This window comes from Martes martes (assembly GCF_963455335.1).
Source record: "Martes martes genome assembly, chromosome: 5".
In the NCBI taxonomy this organism is placed as follows: Eukaryota; Metazoa; Chordata; class Mammalia; order Carnivora; family Mustelidae; genus Martes; species Martes martes.
The window spans coordinates 77,345,219-77,364,867 of NC_137892.1; the positions used below are offsets into that span (position 1 = coordinate 77,345,219).

The following is a 19,649-nucleotide window of genomic DNA, read 5'->3' on the forward strand; positions in this document are numbered from 1 at the left end:
TTAGAATCAAAGGAAATAAGCAGTTAATGGGCCTCGTAATTTGGCCTATAACACTTCGAGGTGTTATTTACTAGAATACTGTTTCAGTTCCCACCATGAGGTGATTTTATTTAGCATTAATACATACAGAAGGATCACACATAGTCATTGTCTCCAAGATGCAATAACATTTATATCTCCAACAAAGTATTTGTGTTTTTGTTCTTTCTCTGCTCTTTACCAATAGAGTTTTTACTTTTTTTAAGAGCAATGTCACTAGGTAAAACATTGTGAAAGAAAGTATGGGTAATGGGTGCATCCCTTATTTGTTCTTTTGTTCAGCTGCATTTTTAAGAAGCTTCAATAGAAAAGAAAGAAGGAAACCAAGTGGCCCATACTTGGAAAGACTCTAGAATGTTTGCTAAGATTTTAAGAACAAAGCAATTTGTTATGTGGCAAATGTGATTCTTCCCCATTCTCTGCCAAATTTAAGGCATCTCTAGGGAAGTTACTTCTGGATTTTCTTAAAAGTGATTAGAAAAGTTGTGATCAGGAGAAATTTTGCTAATAACTGTCCTTTAAGATACTGAATGTAGTTGTTTGAATTGTTACTAGTTCAAAGGACCTGTGTTATTAAAAGGTACAAAGAAATTACTACTAAGTAAATAAAAATTTGGCAAATTCTTTCTTTGAAACAATGGAAAGAGGAAATATTTGTTTAGTTATTTTTCATATTGGTTTTGGCTTTTGATGAAACATGTATATAAAAAAGAGTGTACATCTATTCACCAAACACACTAAAGCAGTTGGGAATTGTATATGGTAGCTTGATCTGAACATTCTTTGAAAAATACTATCTCAAAAAACTGATTTCCCCTCTCATTGAAATTAATACCAATTCTGTTCATCTGTGTACGGGGCAGGATTCCCAGATGTCAGGGGTGTCAGGGGTTACCAAGACCACTCCTAGTTTCCATGGTTTGCTACATGAGCTTCCAGGACTCAGCAAATAGTCATATTCATGGCTGAGATTTATTACAGGAAAAGAATACAAAGCAAAATCCGCAAAGAAAAAGGCACATAGGGCAAAATCTAGAGGAAATCAGAGACAAGCTTTCAGAATCTCCAGTCCCAGGGGAGTCAGACAGGATGTACTTAATTTCCTCTAAAAATGAGCTGTGACAGCACATGTGAAATGTGTCACCAGGGAAGCCTTCTACCAGAGAAACCCACGATGAGGCTCAGTGCTTATATGAGGAATCTAAAATAGTGCAACTCATAGATACAGTAGAAGGGGGCTTGCTAGGAGCTGGGGTAGAAGAAATGGGAAATTGCTATTCAATGGGTATATAGTTTCAGCTATGCAAAATGAATCAGCTGTAGAGATGAACTGTACAACATTATGCCTATAGAGAACAATACTGTGCTGCATGCTTTAAAATTTGTCACTAAGGTAGATCTCATGCTAAATGCTCTTAGCATAATAAAGAAAAAAAAACCCACAAAACAAAAAATAGACTCAGTGCCCAGAATTTTTACGGGGAGGTCATCACTTAGGCACCCTCTAGCTAGTATGTGACTAAAGTTCAGATTCCCAGAAGGAAAGCTGTCATTGAGCACAAACCACATTTTTTGGTAGAACCAGTTTAGGCACAGTGAATCACTCGTACCATTCAGGGAATTGTGGGCACCCTCCTGAAATCAAAGTTTCCAGGGCCAGCCTTTCAAACAAGCTTTTTTAAAGATAATAGTCACAGGACTGATGTTAACACTTTTCTGCACAGCAGGTTTATCTTAGAATCATTATCTTGCTTTTTCTACATTTGAGTAAGAAGAGATTATATTTATAATTAAAATTGAAATAAACCAATTTAAGCCTGTGATACATTCAGTTAACTTCGGTATCTCAAAAAAATTGGTGGCTAACTATGACTTCTTATTCAAACCTTACATCATCTGTTATTAAAAGAAAATGATGCAGTATATCTAATATCTCTATGTAGTTGGCAATGTGTATAATTAAAAATCTCAGGTAAAAGCCAAATTCATTTAATTAAATTTGAATGTGTTGCTCAAAACAAATAGTCCCTAAGTGCCTAAGGAGCTTCAGAATTGTCTGTATGATAATACTTCTGTTGGTCCAAAGTTTGTGTCCTTCTTAATAAGAATCTAAGAATCAAGTTTAAGTGAAATTGTGCGTACCATTTGTAAAATACTCAGGATTTTGGAGGAAAGAATTTGTCTTTGAGAGAAATAAAACCAGGGTAACTTGTCTGTACCTGAAGGCAGCCTGGAGATTCCATGGACAAGAGTAACCAACAAGAAACGAAGACTAGGAATGTATTAAAAGGTTAGTTATTACCTTCTGAAGCAAAAATTATTTGTGAATTGAGTATTTGAGAAATATAAAAATCAGACATATACTCTTCTGGAATACCTAAGCTTTTGAAGGGAAGCAGAAGGTAAATTTAGGGGTTACATTCTGTAGCCACTTCAGTTAACCAAAACCCCAGATTACTTCACAGAAAGGGCTTTTGGGGGAATTGAGACTATTTTAGCTTGGTTGTCTCAGTACCCCATTGTTAAAGGTGAGCATGTCCCCAGACCCCACTGTCAACTGACAATGCTGAGATATTGGTAACTATAAATCTTTGATGGGAAAGGAGGCTTTTTATGTCTTTTGGATTTATTTTCCTTATTTTCTTAACATAAATACTTTTTGCTCTTTCTTCTGGTGTATCAGTATATCAGACCTTTGCTCAGTCTTCTATCACACAGTGAGTCTAGAGGCTTATGGCACCCCTTTAGAAAGATACATTCCCAAGAGTAACTAGTTTTTGAAAAGAATGTTGGCCTGGTGAAATGAGTGTTATGAATGGCGCTGTTAGCTTTCTCATGAAGTGCCTGGGTCAAGAGGTTGAGTTCAAGAGAGCTTTTTTAGATGAACAGTTCTACAATTCTACTTTGTTTGTTGTTGTTGTTATTGTTGTTGTTGTTTTGAGCAGGCAATATGAATATGTTCAAATGTATGCTATTTACCAACTTCTTTGAGTATGCTTGAGGTGTTAGCTTGTGCATTGTGCATTGTGATTTAGCAATCTTTAGAAGTTTTCAAGGATGACACAAAACAGAATTGTAAGATCTGAGATGTTGAAAACCTTGAATGTATCTACCAGTTAGCTTCCCAAGTGGGTATGGCCACTTAGACTTCATAGCTATATTTTGACTCTTACTAAACTAAGAGGGACATCTTTTAATGGGCTTGAGATGCTGTGAACTTTGTAAGAAGTAATTTGGAATGTCATAGCTTTTCATGATTCTCTTAGTTTTCTTTCCATTTACTTTCTAAAAACTTTTTATTAAGGGACAATTTACAGGCAGTAAAATATGCAAATCTTAAGTATACATCTTGATAAATTTTTATATATATCTATACACCCATGTAGCAACCTTGCAGTTTCCTAACTCTTAGCACTGAAGATTAGTTTGGCCCTTTCTTGGATAGCGTGTAAATGGGATTGTATGGTATGTGCTCTTTGTTTGGCTTTTATCACTCAAAATGTTTTTTTAGGTTTATTCATGTTGATGTATGTATTGGTAGTTTGTTCTTTTTTTGTTGTAGTGAACTGTTCCACTGTATGAGTATACCCTAATTTATTTATCCATGCTCACTTATCGATGGCCATTTGGAATGTTTCTTGTATGAAGCTATTATGAATAATTGCTATGTACTTTTGTATATAAGTCTTTTTGTGGATATATGCAATTATTTCTCTTGGTTATATACTTAGGAGTGGAATTTCTGAGTCATAGGTAAATATATGCTTATCTTTTGTTAACACCCAACAATTTTCCAAACTGATGTACTATTTTATCCTTCCAGTAGCAGTATGTGAGAGTTCCATTTGCTCTGCATCCTCACCAACATTTGTCATTCTCAGTCTTTTTCATATTCTCCATTCTGTGAATGTGTAATGGTACCTTACTATAGTTAATTTATATTACCCTGATAAGTAGTGATATTATTTACCTTCTAATATATTTATTGAACATATGGGTATCTTATTTTATGCTATGCCCATTAAAAATTTATTCAGTTTTTCTTTTACTTATTGACTTCTGGGGGGCCTTTATATATTTTAGTCATATATTTTAAGTCCTTTGTTAGATATATGCATTGTAAAATAAGTATTTTCTCTCAAACCATGGCTTCCATTTTTACCTTCAATTTGCTTATAATTATGGGAACATTAAGGGTCTTTGAAATGTGTGTACATATTTGTGTCAGTGTGTGTGTGTAGGGAAAAGTGTAACAGTGAGATGTCAAAGAAATGAGGAGAAGTGAGATGACAGTAGAATAAGGGGGGAAAGAAGAGAAAACGAAGGGGGAAAAACAGTAAACAGGAAAAGAGGTAAGTGTATAGGGTAGAGAAGAAAATAGAAGGGGGAAATGGACACAGCTTGATAAAGGGAAAGCAGGTGACAAGAATGACACTTAACCTACAGGGCAGTTTTATTTAAAGAAAAGGACATGGGACGCCTGGGTGGCTCAGTTGGTTAAGCAGCTGCCTTCGGCTCAGGTCATGATCCCAGCGTTCTGGGATCGAGTCCCGCATCGGGCTCCTTGCTCAGCAGGAAGCCTGCTTCTCCCTCTGCCTCTGCCTGCCACTCTGCCTGCCTGTGCTCGTTCGCTCTCTCTCCCTCTCTCTCTCTCTGACAAATAAATAAATAAAATCTTTGAAAAAAAAAATAAATAAAGAGAAGGACAGTTGTCCCTTGAATATTGAATGCTGGCAAATAGGACATCCAGGCACTAAGGGGGCAGACAAAGTAACGTTGAGAATGAAATGACAGTGTTTGTGGTGGCCCATAGCAGAGTAGTAAGTAATTAAAACGCAGTCAGGTTGAATTTGCATCCTGCCTCACAACTTACTAGTGTTGTGACCTTGGAAAAGTTACTTAAGTACTCCAAGTTTTTAATTTTTCAAGGACAAAATAGGAATAATGGGAGTACCTACCTCATGGGTCTGTTGTGAGGATAAAATACTTAGCAGTGTAAGCACTTAATATATAATAACATCACCTACTACTACTGCTACGCTTTTTTTTTGGAAAACAGTAAAACAAATCATGTTTGTTGTTGTTGAATTTGTAGTTTGCAATAAGAAAACTGAAAGTCTATATTTTGTTCTTGGTATTTGTCCACAGAAATGCCCTGCTTTCAGGTATTGTTCAATTATGTTTGAGATGAGAGTAGAGATCCTCTTTACTTCTTCCTTGCTTCGTCTCTGTAAACAACTCTTGCTGACTTCTACATATTTGTCTAGCCAGAATCCTCAAGAGGAATTAAGAGCTTTCTCTGGCTGCACCTCTGATCCTGGCTTACTTTCCCTGATTGGTCCATGTGCCCCCAAATGCTCTGAGGAGGTTTAGCTTGCCACACATGTGGAGATTGCTCCCTGCACATGGGTAGGGAGTTGAGGGAGCAGAGAGCTGGTGAGGAGAGGTCATGCTTAATCTCTCTCACTGTGTTTCACTGCTGCTATAATAAAATGAGAGCCAAAGAGCAAGTTGTCCTCTTGTGATATGTTGACATGCCTCTGGATGGATGTATATGTGGGGATATGGGTGAGTGGAGAGTGTCAGAAACACTTTCTCATTACTAGTGTCCTATTACCTGTCTAGAGAAGTACACTGTGTGCATTTGTATTAGTGTATTAGAAAGAAAGAAAGAGAGAGAGAGAGAGAGAGAGAGAACAGGGAGGGAGGAAGGAAGGAAGGAGAGGAGGGTAGAGAGAGAGATGGAGGGAAGGAGGGAGGAAAGAAGGAAGGAAGGAAAGGAAGGAAGGAAGAAAAAGAAAGAAGGAAAAGAAAAATTGAACAGAAGTTAAAGGAAGAAATGGTTACTCTTGGAAGATAAAATAAACTCCCCAACATGGGGGGAAGGATTACATTAGTCAAATAAGCTTTCATTTTACAAGGATATTCCAGAAATATTTCCATGAGTTATGTGCCATTCACAGAGGAGCTGGTCTCAGATGGCAGTTAAACATTGATTTTCTGATGAACTACCCATCATCTAGTGCTCTTGAGTACACACAGTACATTAGAGAGAACATAAAAAATGTAAATTTCTATGATTTGTTACGGAGTCAAAATCCAAACAGAGTAAAAGCAATAAAAACAGAAACTTAGTTAAAGCAGACACACCTGATCTTTAATATTTGGTCTTAAGAAGGCATTCCATATTTCCAATATTTTGGATCTAAGGACTTATGAAGCCAAAAGGTTGTGTTTCACAGTGTACCTGAAAGACTTGCTTCTCCATACTGGATATGTGTTCAGGTTTTGAGAAGTTTATCTGGTAGGTTTTTGTTGAAAGTTATGTGGAAGATCTATAGGCAAAACTTTCCAAATTGAAAATTGGGCATACATAATTGTGATTATGAAATATTCCTTAGAAATATAGTTTTCTTGAGCTGGATTTGGGGTTAAAAGTAATGACTGCAAAGAAATTGGGAAGCAACATTTCCAGCAATCTTGAAGATACCGTGAGAAAGAAACTGTATTCCTTTGTCTTTGACTTATTTAAATGTGATTTATTGGCATAAAATAAACTGTTTAGCATCACAAGCCTTTTGTTTTTAAAGTATTTAGTCTGTTTACTTAAATCTAGTTTTATTTTTGCTTTGAAATTGGTGATTTTTGGGGTGCCTGTGTAGCTCAGTGGGTTAAAACCTCTGCCTTCAGCTCAGGTCATGATCCTAGGGTCCTAGGATTGAGCCCCACATTGGAGGGGGTCTCTGCTCAGCAGGGAGCCTGCTTCCACCTCTCTCTCTCTCTGCCCGCCTCTCTGCCTACTTGTGATCCCTGCCTGTCAAATAAATAAATAGAATCTTTAAAAAAAAAAAAAAGAAATTGGTGATTTTCAAGATTAAAATTAGACTCACAGATTGATGGAACACTGTATCTTTAATATATAATATTTTGAAAAACAACATCTTTTTTTTTTCCAGAATCAGTAGCTATTCTTGGATCTAACCTAAAATAAACAGCTAAATAACACTGGGTGTTTTTCCTCCTACATCATAGAATCTCTGAATATTTTATGATATTTGTCATGCCCTAAATTTACAAAAGAATAAGATAATTATCAAACTCCAATTTCTTTTTCAGTCTACTGTAGTGCCTTTTCATTCTTGTAAAACTTTCTGGCATTCTAATTAAGGATACTGCAAATAAACTGTTACTACATCACGGTATTTTACTCTGTATCTTTATGTCAGTTAAGTAACATGTACCAGAGGAGGGCTTACTTTTGTAGTCAAAGTGTCTATGTCACCAGGCTCTTGTGTTCTTAAGAACACTAAAGAGATTAGTGACTTTGCATTTACCACCTCAGAGTATGTGGTCCCTGCTTCCGAACCTTTCTTACGCCAACTTCGTTTAATAGTACAGATTGGTTGGGAATCCCATATTTCTCAATAATGAGGCCAGTGAAGCATTTATTTTGCTATTAAAAGTTGATTGAAGACCACAGAACTATAGCCTGCAAAGTGCAGAGCTGAATAAAGGCACTTTACTTTTGTCCAAGAATCATAATTTTTAGCTCCTCACATAGCTTGTTTTCCATAAACACTCCCCTGCTTGACCATTCTTACATAACCCAAAGTTATTCATCACTGAAGTGTTTGGAGTGAGTTTATAATTCTTTAAGTCATGTTCTTCTGACTTTCAGTATTGTGTTCATGAAAATGAAAGTAGGCAAAAGCACCTTGAGTGGCTTTCTTTTAATTATTATGTATATATTTCATAATGTATATACTGATTCAAACTTAATATTAACTATAGAGCATTACTTTGAGAAATGCAGAATAAGAAAAATGTTTTCAGCTGAAATTTAGGAAAGTATGAAAATATAAAAATCCCCCCTTCAGTGAGCACTAAAAAAGGGCAAAGAGATTTCATGAAAATAAAACTATAGGAAAAATATATGATCTCCTATACTTCTGATGTTGTTGTTTATTTTCTTTTGGTTTAGTTTGGTTTTGCTGAAGATCCCGTCTACTGGGTTAGAATTTTTTCTAACAGTTTGGGACTTTGGTATCAATTATCATACTTATTTATCTCATTTGTTTAGGATCTTCTCTCCACTTGAAAGAGAATAGATAGAGACAAGCATTTTTACAACTATTCCAAATCTGTGGAGTTCAATCAAAGTAGCATGCCATTTTATGTTACTTGATGTCGTTTATATAATCTTTATCTGGATAACGTGTTGGGTTTAATGGATTAGCATCCTTTTAATCAAAGTTGGTAGCTTGGAGTCTGGGAAAGGTAAGACATTTGTCCACATTTCCAGATGTTACCCAATAGGGAGAACAGTAGGGACATAGTTTAGGGACAAAAGGGAACAGTGTTTGCATTTAGATAACTAAAACTTTAGCATGGTTAGATCACTTGGTCATTTTGAAGTATAGTTGGTAATTGTTACCATTAATTTTTCTTATAACCAACATGTGAGTGTTTGGAATATTCTCTAATAGTGCTGAGCATCCAAGGCATAAGCAGCACCAAGGCAAATAGTTGTTTGATTCAAATTGCAAAGTGGGGATGCAGTGTAAGAAACATAGGGAAAGGGAATTGAGGGTATTTGCAAGACAGTAAAAGAAGTGATGAATTGTGGTAGCTAAGCTGTATATGGAAATGAGTGAATATAAGAAGGTACAGATATAGAAAGAGTTCAAGGTCTTTAGAGGCTTCTAAGCCTCTAAAGGCTTTCCCACCTGGTGGGAAACAGGTGAGATTAGAATAACTGAACAGGCTGAAAGGATAGGAAGTTATATTTGGAGGATATGTTTGAAGTTAAGATTTAAGTGTTGGGGTCATTTAAGATGTTTTAAAGATGTGGGGGATGCTAGGGAAGAGGGTGCTGCAGTGGGAAAGTAATTGAGGAACTGAGAGATTTAGCCATGAGGTGCCTCTTCCTTATGGACACTGAGGTCAAACAGCAAGACTCAAGATGTGAGGGTGTAAAATGGTGGACCCTTTTCAAAAAAGGGAGACTAGCAGAAGTCATTGATGAAGCAGAGTTGATTGACACCCGATGTCAAAAGAAGACTTCACAGTAGAGCAGGGGAGTAACAATCAGTAAGTTAACATGAATAACCAGGAGAGCACGAAACTCATCTTGAGAGAGGCACAGGCACCAAGAACAAGAGCAGCCTCCCCTCTGGTTTCCCTGCAGGGAAGTGATATCTTCAATGAAGAACCAGGTTTGAAGGAAGGCAGTATGTAGGTTGCCTGTTCAGTAGTGAGGCTGACAATGAATGGAAGTCTGTTTACCATGGAAAGAGATTTCTAGAAAAATAGAAACATGTGGGAAGAAAAAGAGTGGGGGTTTGAACAGGGCTGAGAAATCATAGCGCAGTATAAGGATAGTGAACTGGAAGAACACAGAGGAGAGAAGAATTTCTATCTCAGGTATTTCTCTGAGGTGTGATTATTATAGCTGAATTCCAGAACATTTTCAAGAATCAGCCCAACTGTCCTTTGACAGATTCAGGGGAGGGGAAGAGTAGCATAGTTACTAAGTCTTTTAGAAAGGCCATGAGGGTTGTCAACTCCAAATAAGCAGGTTCACAATGGCATTCTCTGCTTCTCAGGACTTTCATCTTTTGGAAACAGCAGCAGCTTGCGGTGTTTGGGGAATTTTGCGTCTTTCAAGTTATTCAGCTGTGTCCTAGATTTAGGTGAAGGATCTGATTTTTTTTAATGTGCATTATCTTTTCAGTCAGAGTTCTATTTTATTTTAAACAATTGGGTTTTAATATTTGACTCTAATTATTTTGCCAGTTATAATAACAACTTAGGTATTTTAAGTTAGCATTTGGGTTTTTCTTTCGAGAATTTCCTTTATTAGAAATGATCGTTGTCTTAAACATATTGCTTTCTTAAATATTCTTAAATACTATCTTTGGGATTCGAGCATTATTCCAGTTCACCATGCTGCTAACTGTAGCAGTGAAATCTAGAGTGAAATTGAATTTGATGTGAATAAATACTATTTGTAGAAAACTTTCTTCAGTAAATTGGACTATTAATGTAAAATGAAACACCAGAAAGACATGTGTGTATGTTTTTTCCCTGAACTTGGGTGTTACATATTATTTTCAGGCTTTATCTTCTAGCAGACCGTGTTCATGCTAATATTAAATCTGTTTGATAAAGTTGCATGGTTAAGACCTGGGATTAAAAGTCTTGATACGATGCCTCTGCAAACCCAATTTTTATTTTCGTTCTTTCCTATGACCTTGTGAAGGTCATTTTCTCTGTTTTTATCCTCACCATCTGAAATAGTAGTTATGACTAGAATTTAGCAACTGTGGAATGTATCATACTTACAAAATGCCTTAGCAAAGGTTATTATACTGCACAGAGACCCAAGCAGAGAGGGCTTCATTGGTCTTAAGAAAAAATATAAAAGTTAATTGATTTTCAGAGGTTAACTATAACAAATAAAGACCGGAACCCACATTATGTCATTTTGGTTTATAACTTCTGATATGTTCTATTCAGTGTCCACTGAAAAATCTGAAATAAGGGCTAATGATTTTTGGTTTATTTAGTGTTTTTATAAAATTGCTTTGTAAGTGAAAGTCATTCTTTGCAGCAGGAAAAACACTGAATGAATGGTAATGAGAATTCACATTCCTGGACCATTATCTTGTCATTAAGTTGATCATTATGATAACTATATGGTACCATGGAAGTAGTTGGGCCTTTTGGAAAGAAAAGCAAAATACATGAGTACACTTGTGTTAAAGTTACACCACTACACAATAGATGCCTGCATATAGCTAAGGATGGGAAAGTAATATGAAGTAATTAAATTTTTTGAAACAACAAGATTGTGGTTATTTTTTCTCTCATCTTAATTTCTCTTAAAAAATATGTGTTTATTCAGTAACATTACATTAAAAATTGCACTCATGATTATTTGCCATTTCATTCATCCAAATATTTATCGAGTCTTTAATATATAATAGATCCTATTTTAGGTGCTGAGAGTATATTTATGAATAGATAAAAATAAAATTCTTGGCATTTTGTTTCTCACATGTAATTCAGTGGGTATTTTTGGCAAATATGTGGAAGAGGAATGCTGGGGCCTTTCAGGGTTCTCTTGATCATTTTGTGTAACCATGTCGCCGTTTGTAGGCAAGTCCCCAAAAAGATCACCAGCAGAATCTATTGATTAAGCAAAACTAAAGTTAGTCTCACTGGAATAAAGAAAACTACCTTTAAACTTAGAAATATTTCAGAAGGGAAAGTAAAGAAAGGATGTTTGTAGAGTCTTAGAGCCTGCTCTTACTAGGTGGAAAAGTGATTGGGATTGTACCTGATTTAAACACCTAATAGGTTGGGGTGCCTGGGTGGCTCAGTTGGTTGAGTATCCAACTCTTGGTTTTGGCTCTGGTCATGATCTCAGGGATGTGGGATGGAGCCCTGATTTACCAGGGCTCTGCACTCAGTAGGCAGTTTATTTGAAGATTCTCTCCCTCTATTCCTCCCCTTCTGCCCCCTACCCCGTTCATGCTCTCTGTCTCTCAAATAAATAAAATCTTAAAAAAAAATAAATACCTAATAGCGTTGGATTAATGGAGTCTTTGAAGTAAAGTGAGGGTCTTAAGGTGAGCTCTGAAGAGCAAACTGTTAATTTTTATAAATATGCTATTTTCTTTGTTTTACAGTCTTACTTTCCAGGAACAAGCATTCCCTGGAGCATATACCTAAGTTATTTTTATCTGATCCCAGTGTTTAACACTAAAGCAGGCACTTGAGCTTTGACCCCAAATTGTGTAGCACTGGGGCAGGAGAATATTTTGGTTTTAGTTCTTTCCACTTTCTTTGTGAGCCTGGGTAATGTGCTCTAAATGTTTGTACCCTACACCTCAAATTAATATTTTGAAATCCTAACCCCCAAGAGGATGGTATTAGATGTGGGATCTTTGTGGAGGTGATTAGGTCATGAAGATAGAGCCTTCATGAGTAGAATTAATGCTTTTATAAAAGAGGCCCCCAGAGAGATCCCCCACTCCTTCGACTGGATATAGCAAGAAAGCCATCTGTGGACTGGGAAGTGTGCTATCAGAAGACAACAAATATGCCAAGTTTTGATCTTGGACTTCCCAGACTCCAGGATTATGGAAATAAATTTCTGTTCTTTATAAGTCACCCTGTTTATGGTATTTTGATATAACAGCCTGAATGGACTAAGATATTAGGTTTATACTCATTTAGCCAGACATTGCAACAAGATAGGTGCTCTGTACCCTCTTTGTTTTTTTGTTTTTTTTAAACTTATATTACTGTCATTATATTGGTTGGGAACGTAACCCTGGGGGTAGACAAAGGGATGAGAACTCAAGGAAGATCCTGGAATAGAAAACTGGTTTGGCTGGTCAGTATCCAGGACCCTTCTGTTTGGAAGGAATCTCGGAGTAAGTAAGAGAGAGGACCTAGCCTTCCACAGGGATGCTGCAGGGGACAGATATTCCCAGTGCTTAACTCTCTGGCAGTTAGACCTCAGTGTTGTCAATCTGTTACTTCGTGGCTAAGACCCCCATAACATGTGGCACTACTGAGTGGAGAAGTTAGTGGTATGGTGGTTTTGGCTGCTAACAGTGTGACTAGCAGTGTACGTGTCCCGCTGGCGTGCAACAAGTTGCATTCTGGCAGCTCATTGCCCCCCTGGATCCCACTCACATCTGGTTCTTCAAGCCCCCTGTCGATTCTGACTTCTATCCTATATTCTTTTGATGAATTTCTTTTCCTTGCTGAAGTTCATCAGTATTGATTTCTTTGTTTCCAACCCAGAACCCCAACATGTACACAGCCATTAATGAATTTATTACGAGGCTTTACCACTCTAGAAAATAATGTATGGGAAGTGCTCTGAGTTTTTCAGAACTTTCACTGTAAAATCAGTAATGAAAGTTAATAGAGAGGAACCAAAAGGAAAAATTGAGTTTTCACATCTGTGCATTGCTTTTCCATAAAAGAGTAACAAAAAGGAGAGTGCTAGAAAGAAGAATCTCCTGAGATGTCCCTGGCGAAGTTTGTGAAACTCTCAGTAAGGAGACAAGGACAGGGTTTCATTGTAATTATTCCCTTTTGGCTGTTCAAGCTGGTAGGCTTAAAATGGACTCCTAATGAGAGTGGTTTGCACTGCATTAATTAAGTGCATGAAATTACAAACTGCATGTCTTTTCTCTCCGAGAATATTCTTCCTCTATAAGTACTAGTTTATTTTAATTTCTCTCTTTCTTTTTTAAAAAAGTTTTCTCTGAAGGAAAATTAACTCTGTTGTGAGTTTATTGAGAAAGCCTACCCTTTGGATATGGGAGCATACCTCTCTCTAACTCTTCCTTATATGTAGTACTAAACTAATCAGATTTGTTCCCCATGTAGAATTTTGAAGGCAATTGTGAGGAAAAAGATGAGAAACTGTCAGTTAAACTTCCTTACACGTGCTCTTGTCCTTTAGAAGTCGTTTATTTTTGTTGTTGTTGTTGTTGTTGTGTGTGTGTGTGTGTCTCTACACAGGTGCATATGAGTATGGTCTATATCAGAAGACGTATTTCAGAGGGAGATGATTTCCCAAACCTTATCATCAATCTGAAGAGAGGACATAGGCATGTAACCTCAGTGTTCTCATAAACTCTTGCACAAATGCCTTTCCTTCTTGATACCCTCTTTTTACCTTAATAGAGTATCTTAATTATATCCACAGCTTTTTAACCTCAATTATAATTCCATGCTTCAGAATATGTTTCCCTTCTAGAAAAATAACTATTCTTCAGGGAGTCTGTTCTAGTCAAATAGAAAGGATGAAGTAAGGTCATTCTCCATGAGATGGAAATATTTCATTTAACTTAATGGCTTGTTCCAATGTTAATGGTGGAATTGTGAGGAAAAACGGGTGGATATCTGAATTTCCCCAGTTCTTCAGAATATTAATTCCATATCCAGTACTATCTCTTATAGTGAAGAAAAATCTGGTTTGGCTAACAAAAAATGCAATTGGAATAGTTCAGAAAGGTTTTGGCATTGGCAGTCTTCCTTCCAGAAGATCTGAACCTTCTCTGATACCTGACTGAAGTTACTAAAGTTAGTCTCCTCCCTCTCTCTCTCTTTTTTAAAAGATTTTACTTATTTACTAGAGAGAGAGAGTACACATGGTGGGAGGTACAGAGGGAGGAGCAGGGGGAGAGGAAGAAAATGTCTAACAGGCTCTGCACCGAGCAAAGAGCCTGACGGGGCTCCATCTCAAGACACTGAGATCATCACCTTAGCTGAAACCAGGAGTTGGACTCTTAACCAACTGAGCCATCCTGAGAAGACTGCAGCTTGATTCTTCATGAAGATCCCCTAAACCTGGAGCGCAATTTAGCAATTAGGAAATTATATCTTCAGTACTTAGATGGTCTCTGACTTGTTGCTATGAAAGAGTTAATGCACCTTTAACAAATACAGGTCTCTCCTAGGAATATCTTAAACGTGGCAAAAATTGGCCTCAGCAATGGTCACCTAAAGCCAGTTCAATTTCACTGTAATAAAATAGCACTATAAAAACTTTAGTTCAAAGTAACAGTATTGTTGTATAATACCAAGATCTATTATTAAACTGCCAGAATATTCCTTTAACAGTTTGAAAAGCCTTTTTTTTTTTTTTTAAGAAAAATTACTTTGGGGGTGCCTGGGTGCTCAGTGGGTTAAAGCCTCTCTCTTCAGCTCAGGTCATGATCCCAGGGTCCTGGGATTGAGCCCCGCATCGGGGTCTCTGTTCAGCAGGGAGCCTGCTCCCCCGCACCCCCACCGCCTCTCTGCCTGCCTCTCTGCCTCTCTGCCTACTTATGATCTCTGTCTGTCAAATAAATAAATAAAATCTTTTAAAAAAAGGAAGAAGAAAAATGACTTTGTGCAACACCTCATTAGAGTCTATTAATTGATGAGAAAAAAGATCAGGTGACATTTGCAAAAAATAAAATTGCCATCAGTTGAAACATCTGTACCATTTCTCTTATTTAAAGGACATTTTTATCCTGGAAAGTGACTGACTGCTTCCATTAGCCTCACATCACAACAACAAAATAAAGTTGTCTTTGGATGGCTTCTAATTTACATTTAAATTATCCCCATGGCAGCATTTTGTAAGCACAAGCAAACAAAAGATTGAGTGACATAGGCCTATCCACATGAGAGAGAAATATATCATCTACAAAATTAAAAAATACAGGTTTTAGTAAACACCTCTGAAAAGGAATTATAAGGATCTGCATTCTTTACCTCCTAGAGTTTATCTTTCTAATAATCTCCAGAAAAAGAAAAATTCTAATATAATTTCCCTGGAGGGGTCATGGGGCTGTAATGCCATTTGAGGCATATTGAGGTAAAAATCATGTGATGTCCTCAAGTAGAATTTCTTTTACTGTTCTTCATTTTCACTGTTGGCTTTAATTGTCTTTCTAAAATAATTTTGTGTTGTAAACTGGTGGTGACCTGGAGATTCAGCAGAGTTGGGGAATAATGGGTGAGATTTTCACTTATGAAAGATCAAAGAGTCTGTGAAGCAGTGATGGGGCTAAATCTGTGTGACTGGAAAGGGAAGAATGATATCATTTTTTTTCCTCATGTACTTCTGCTTTAAAAGATGAGTTTAGATCCAGAAGACCAGCTTAAACCAGGGCTTGGCACACAAGGGCCTACAGGCCAAATCCTCCTTGACCCCTGTCTTGTAAATGAAGTTTTCTTGGAACACACACTACCACTGCAGAGTAGTTGAGATGAAGACCATTTGGCCTGTAGAGCCTAAAATGTTTACTGTCTGACCCTTTAGAGAAAATGTTTGCTGACCACTGATGTAGACCGTAGGCAGTTGAGTTATGACTTACCAGGAGATTGAGGCTTTTCAAGTATTAAGAGACTATAAATGTCTGTTTCCTGTAGCAAAGATGAAGCCAGAGAGATGGAGCTCCTATCAGGCACATGGATGCATTTCTTCATTCACCACAAGGATGGAATGCCATGTCTGAGCCACAGGAGTGATGCTGGGCACTCAAGAGGGTGAAGAGGCAAAGTTCTTGCTCACATGGAGATGGACACTGGGATAAAGTACTGGATGATGCAGACAAATATCCTAGCTCTCCAGAATCTTCTATTTTGGTGGGGTCAGAGGAAAGCAAGGAAAGGGGCATGGTGTGTCTGGAGAGGTTGAAATTTACTTAGAGTGGCCAGGGAAGAACTCACGGAGAGTGAGACTTTGAGTGAAGTTTTGAGGTCTTGAAGGAGCTAACTATGCTGTTTGTTGTGTTCCTGGAGATTCTGTCTAGAAGGTTAAAGAGCAATGCAGCCTAAGTGAAGGGCAACGTAGAACCATGTTGTTGTTGCTGTTTTCCCCTTTTTTTAAGTTGAATTAAAAGCGTGTTTGTGTGCTGGTGGGAGCTGTCTTAGTCCATTCGGACTGCTAAAACAAAGTATCACAGACTGGTGGCTCCTGAACAACGGAAATTTACTGCACGTGATTCTGGAGGCTGGGAGGTCCAAAATCAAGGAGCCAGCATGGTTGTGTTCTGGTGAGAGCCTTCTTCCTGTGTTCTCACATGAGGCAAAGGGCTAGGGAGCTCTCTTGACCTCTTATAAGAATACTAATCCCATTCATGGGATATACCCATATGACCTATATACCCATATGACCTAAGTTTCTTCCAAAGGCCCCCTGCCTCCTAATGCCACTTTCTAGGTGGTTAGGATTCCAACATACGAACTTTAGGCAGACCCAAGCATTCAGACCGTAGCAAGGATGATGCTATGGTAAGAAGGAAAAACTGATGCAGATAGTTGCTGGGGTAATATCTTAGAGTAGATAAAAGGAATAGATTTAAAGTACCAGAGGAGTAGTGCCTTTGCAATCAGAGCAGGATACTTTATCCATAATGATATAAAGGAAGTAGAATATATGGCACAGATGCAGGTAAGTGGGTAGATGTGGTGGCTGAAAATTGTAGAAGGTCTTTTGTAAGTGCTTTATTTTTTCTTAGCATGTGTGAAGGCCCTGAGGCAAAATAGAGCATGGTGTAATCAAGGAATTAAAATGAGGGAGATATAACTGGACTATAAAGTAAGCAGTAGCATGGAGCAGGATGAGGCTGAAGAGGTAAGCAGGATGCAGATGTAAGCCAGACTAAGAAAATAGCAGTGGGAAACCAGTGAGGAATGGGATGAAACCAGCTTTTCTTTTTCAGAAGATTATTGTGGCTGTGTTAGAGATTAGATGGGAGAGTGGAACCAGAGTATCCATGGTGAGGCCCATAAAAAACTCTTGTGAGGGAAGGAAAAATAAAAAGTAAGATGAAAATTGAGAGGGAGGCAAACCATAAGAGACACTGAACTCTAGGAAACAAACTGAAGGTTATGGGAGGGTGGTGGTTGGGGGAGGGGATAACTGGGTGGTGGGCATTAAGGAGGGCGTGTAATGTAATGAGTACTTAGTGCTATATACAATCACTAAATTCTACTTCTGAAACTAATTAAAAAAAAAAAAACTATTGTGTTAATTCACTGGGGGAAAATGATGCCATGGTTTAGAGTGGAGGCAATAGGTAGAAGAAAAATGGCCAGCTTTTGAGAAACATTTACAGGCAGAATAGACAGATTTACCTGTCTTATATTACAGAACAAAGAGTTATAGAGAAATGCCTAGGAGTAGAGATGGGCACTTGAAAGAGAGGATGGAGATCTTGGTTTAGAGCACTAAGTGAGGAAGCTCAGCATTGTTAAAGAGGAGATTTAAACTCACTACTGGCAAGTAGTTAAAAGGTCAGTCAACAAAATTATATGGTGTGGAGGGCGGGTACACTCTCCATTAGATTAGTCTGGTTGGGCCTAAATGTTAATTATTTCTGATTTTTTTTTCAATTCTGAAACTGACTAATTTCACTTTTTAAAAAAATCTTGAGGGGCGCCTGGGTGGCTCAGTGGGTTAAAGCCTCTGCCTTTGGCTCAGGTCATGATCCCAGGGTTCTGGGATTGAGCCCTACATGGGGCTCTCTGCTCAGCAGGGAACCTGCTTCCCTTCCTCTCTCTCTGCCTGCCTCTCTGCCTACTTGTGATCTCTGTCTGTCAAATAAATAAATAAAATCTTTAAAAAAAATGAAAAATAAAAAGATCTTGAACTTTTCAATATCATAATAAGATCAAAATAAAGGTCAAAATCTTTTTTTTTTAAATTTTTATTTATTTGACACAGAGAGAGAGAGAGATCACAAGTAGGCAGAGAGGCAGGCAGAGAGAGAGGGAGAAGCAGGCTCCCTGCTGGGCAGAGAGCACAATGCAGCGCTCCATCCCAGGACCCTAAGATCATGACCTGAGCTGAAGGGAGAGGCTTAACCCACTGAACCACCCAGGCGCCCCAACAGTTAAAATCTTAAGGGGAGAATGAATCAAAACCTAACAGGCAGATTGTTGATTGACATGATGCCAATGGCCACTTCCAGTTGTCATGTTCTAGGCCCATCACAGAGACCCTCTCTCTTTTGAAATTATGTGAGGTTATTAGGTGGAGGTAAGAAATCGCCATGGGAAGAAAAGCTGGTCTCGGGAGTCTAGTCCTATTAGGCTAGGAGATTTGGTATCTTAGATGTGATTTCAGGCCAAAACCCAATGAATGGAATGTCACCCTGCTCTGAATAGGACTGTGTTTCTCATCTCAACAGTAGGAAGAAGACATTTTATTTTTAATAAAAGCCCACTTTAAATTAGAGGAAAAGCCTATCTAACATTAAAAGTATATTAATGTAGATTATTATGAAAAGCCAAATAGAAAAATTTAAAGAATCTGATTTCACAATAGAGGTTGCTATATTCTATGGGGGAGATGTATCTTCCTGATTCTAAGGTGAATCAGATGGAGAATCTGTACTTCGGAAACCGGCCTGTTTCTGTGTCCTGTGTTTGTTTTTGTTTGTTTGTTTGTTTGTTTTTTGTTATGATTTGAGGCCATTATGTTCTAGTAAACATTTCCTTGGATAGATTGTTAGGAGAGCAAAGCAGGGAGTGAGTGACTTGTATGCAGCTGAAAGCACAGGGGTCTGAGTAGACAGGTGTGAGGGGAGAGTCCTTATTCAGACAGTTTCACACCTGAAAACAGTTAAAATCTTCAAGTTCATGGGATGAAGCTTTGGGGGAATCAGTCAGAATGTCATTGAAAAAAAAATTAGATCTAGTTCTTATTCCTCTGATATTTGGGGCCAAGATAGAGATGAGAATATAACTTTTGGATCCAGAGTGTAATAGAGAAAGAGTTTCCACTGATCATATGCTAATAGAAAAAGAAAGTAGAGAGAAAATGTGCAACCTTTTGAGCCACATCTCTCTTTCCTATTCTTAGATGCTTTTCCCCTCTTATTAATAAAAATGACTTTGGGGCACCTGGGTGGCTCGGTCAGTTGGCATGTGACTCTTGGTTTCAGCTTAGGTCATGATCTTATGGGTCTAGGTATCTAGCACTCCCAACCCCTCCAGGGCTCCCTGCTAGGCAAGGAGTCTGCCTGAAATTTATCTACCTCGCTCTCCCTCAGCTCCTCCCCCGACTTGCCCTGTGTGTGTGT

General features: G+C 37.9%; 1 protein-coding gene across 1 annotated transcript in view; it reads left to right on the forward strand.

Annotated features, from left to right (window-relative positions):
• PDE4D (phosphodiesterase 4D) overlaps positions 1–19,649 on the forward strand; it is a gene marked incomplete at its 5' end in the record, with an annotated part of 1,452,651 nt that overhangs the window by 502,913 nt on the left and 930,089 nt on the right. The window lies entirely within an intron of this gene.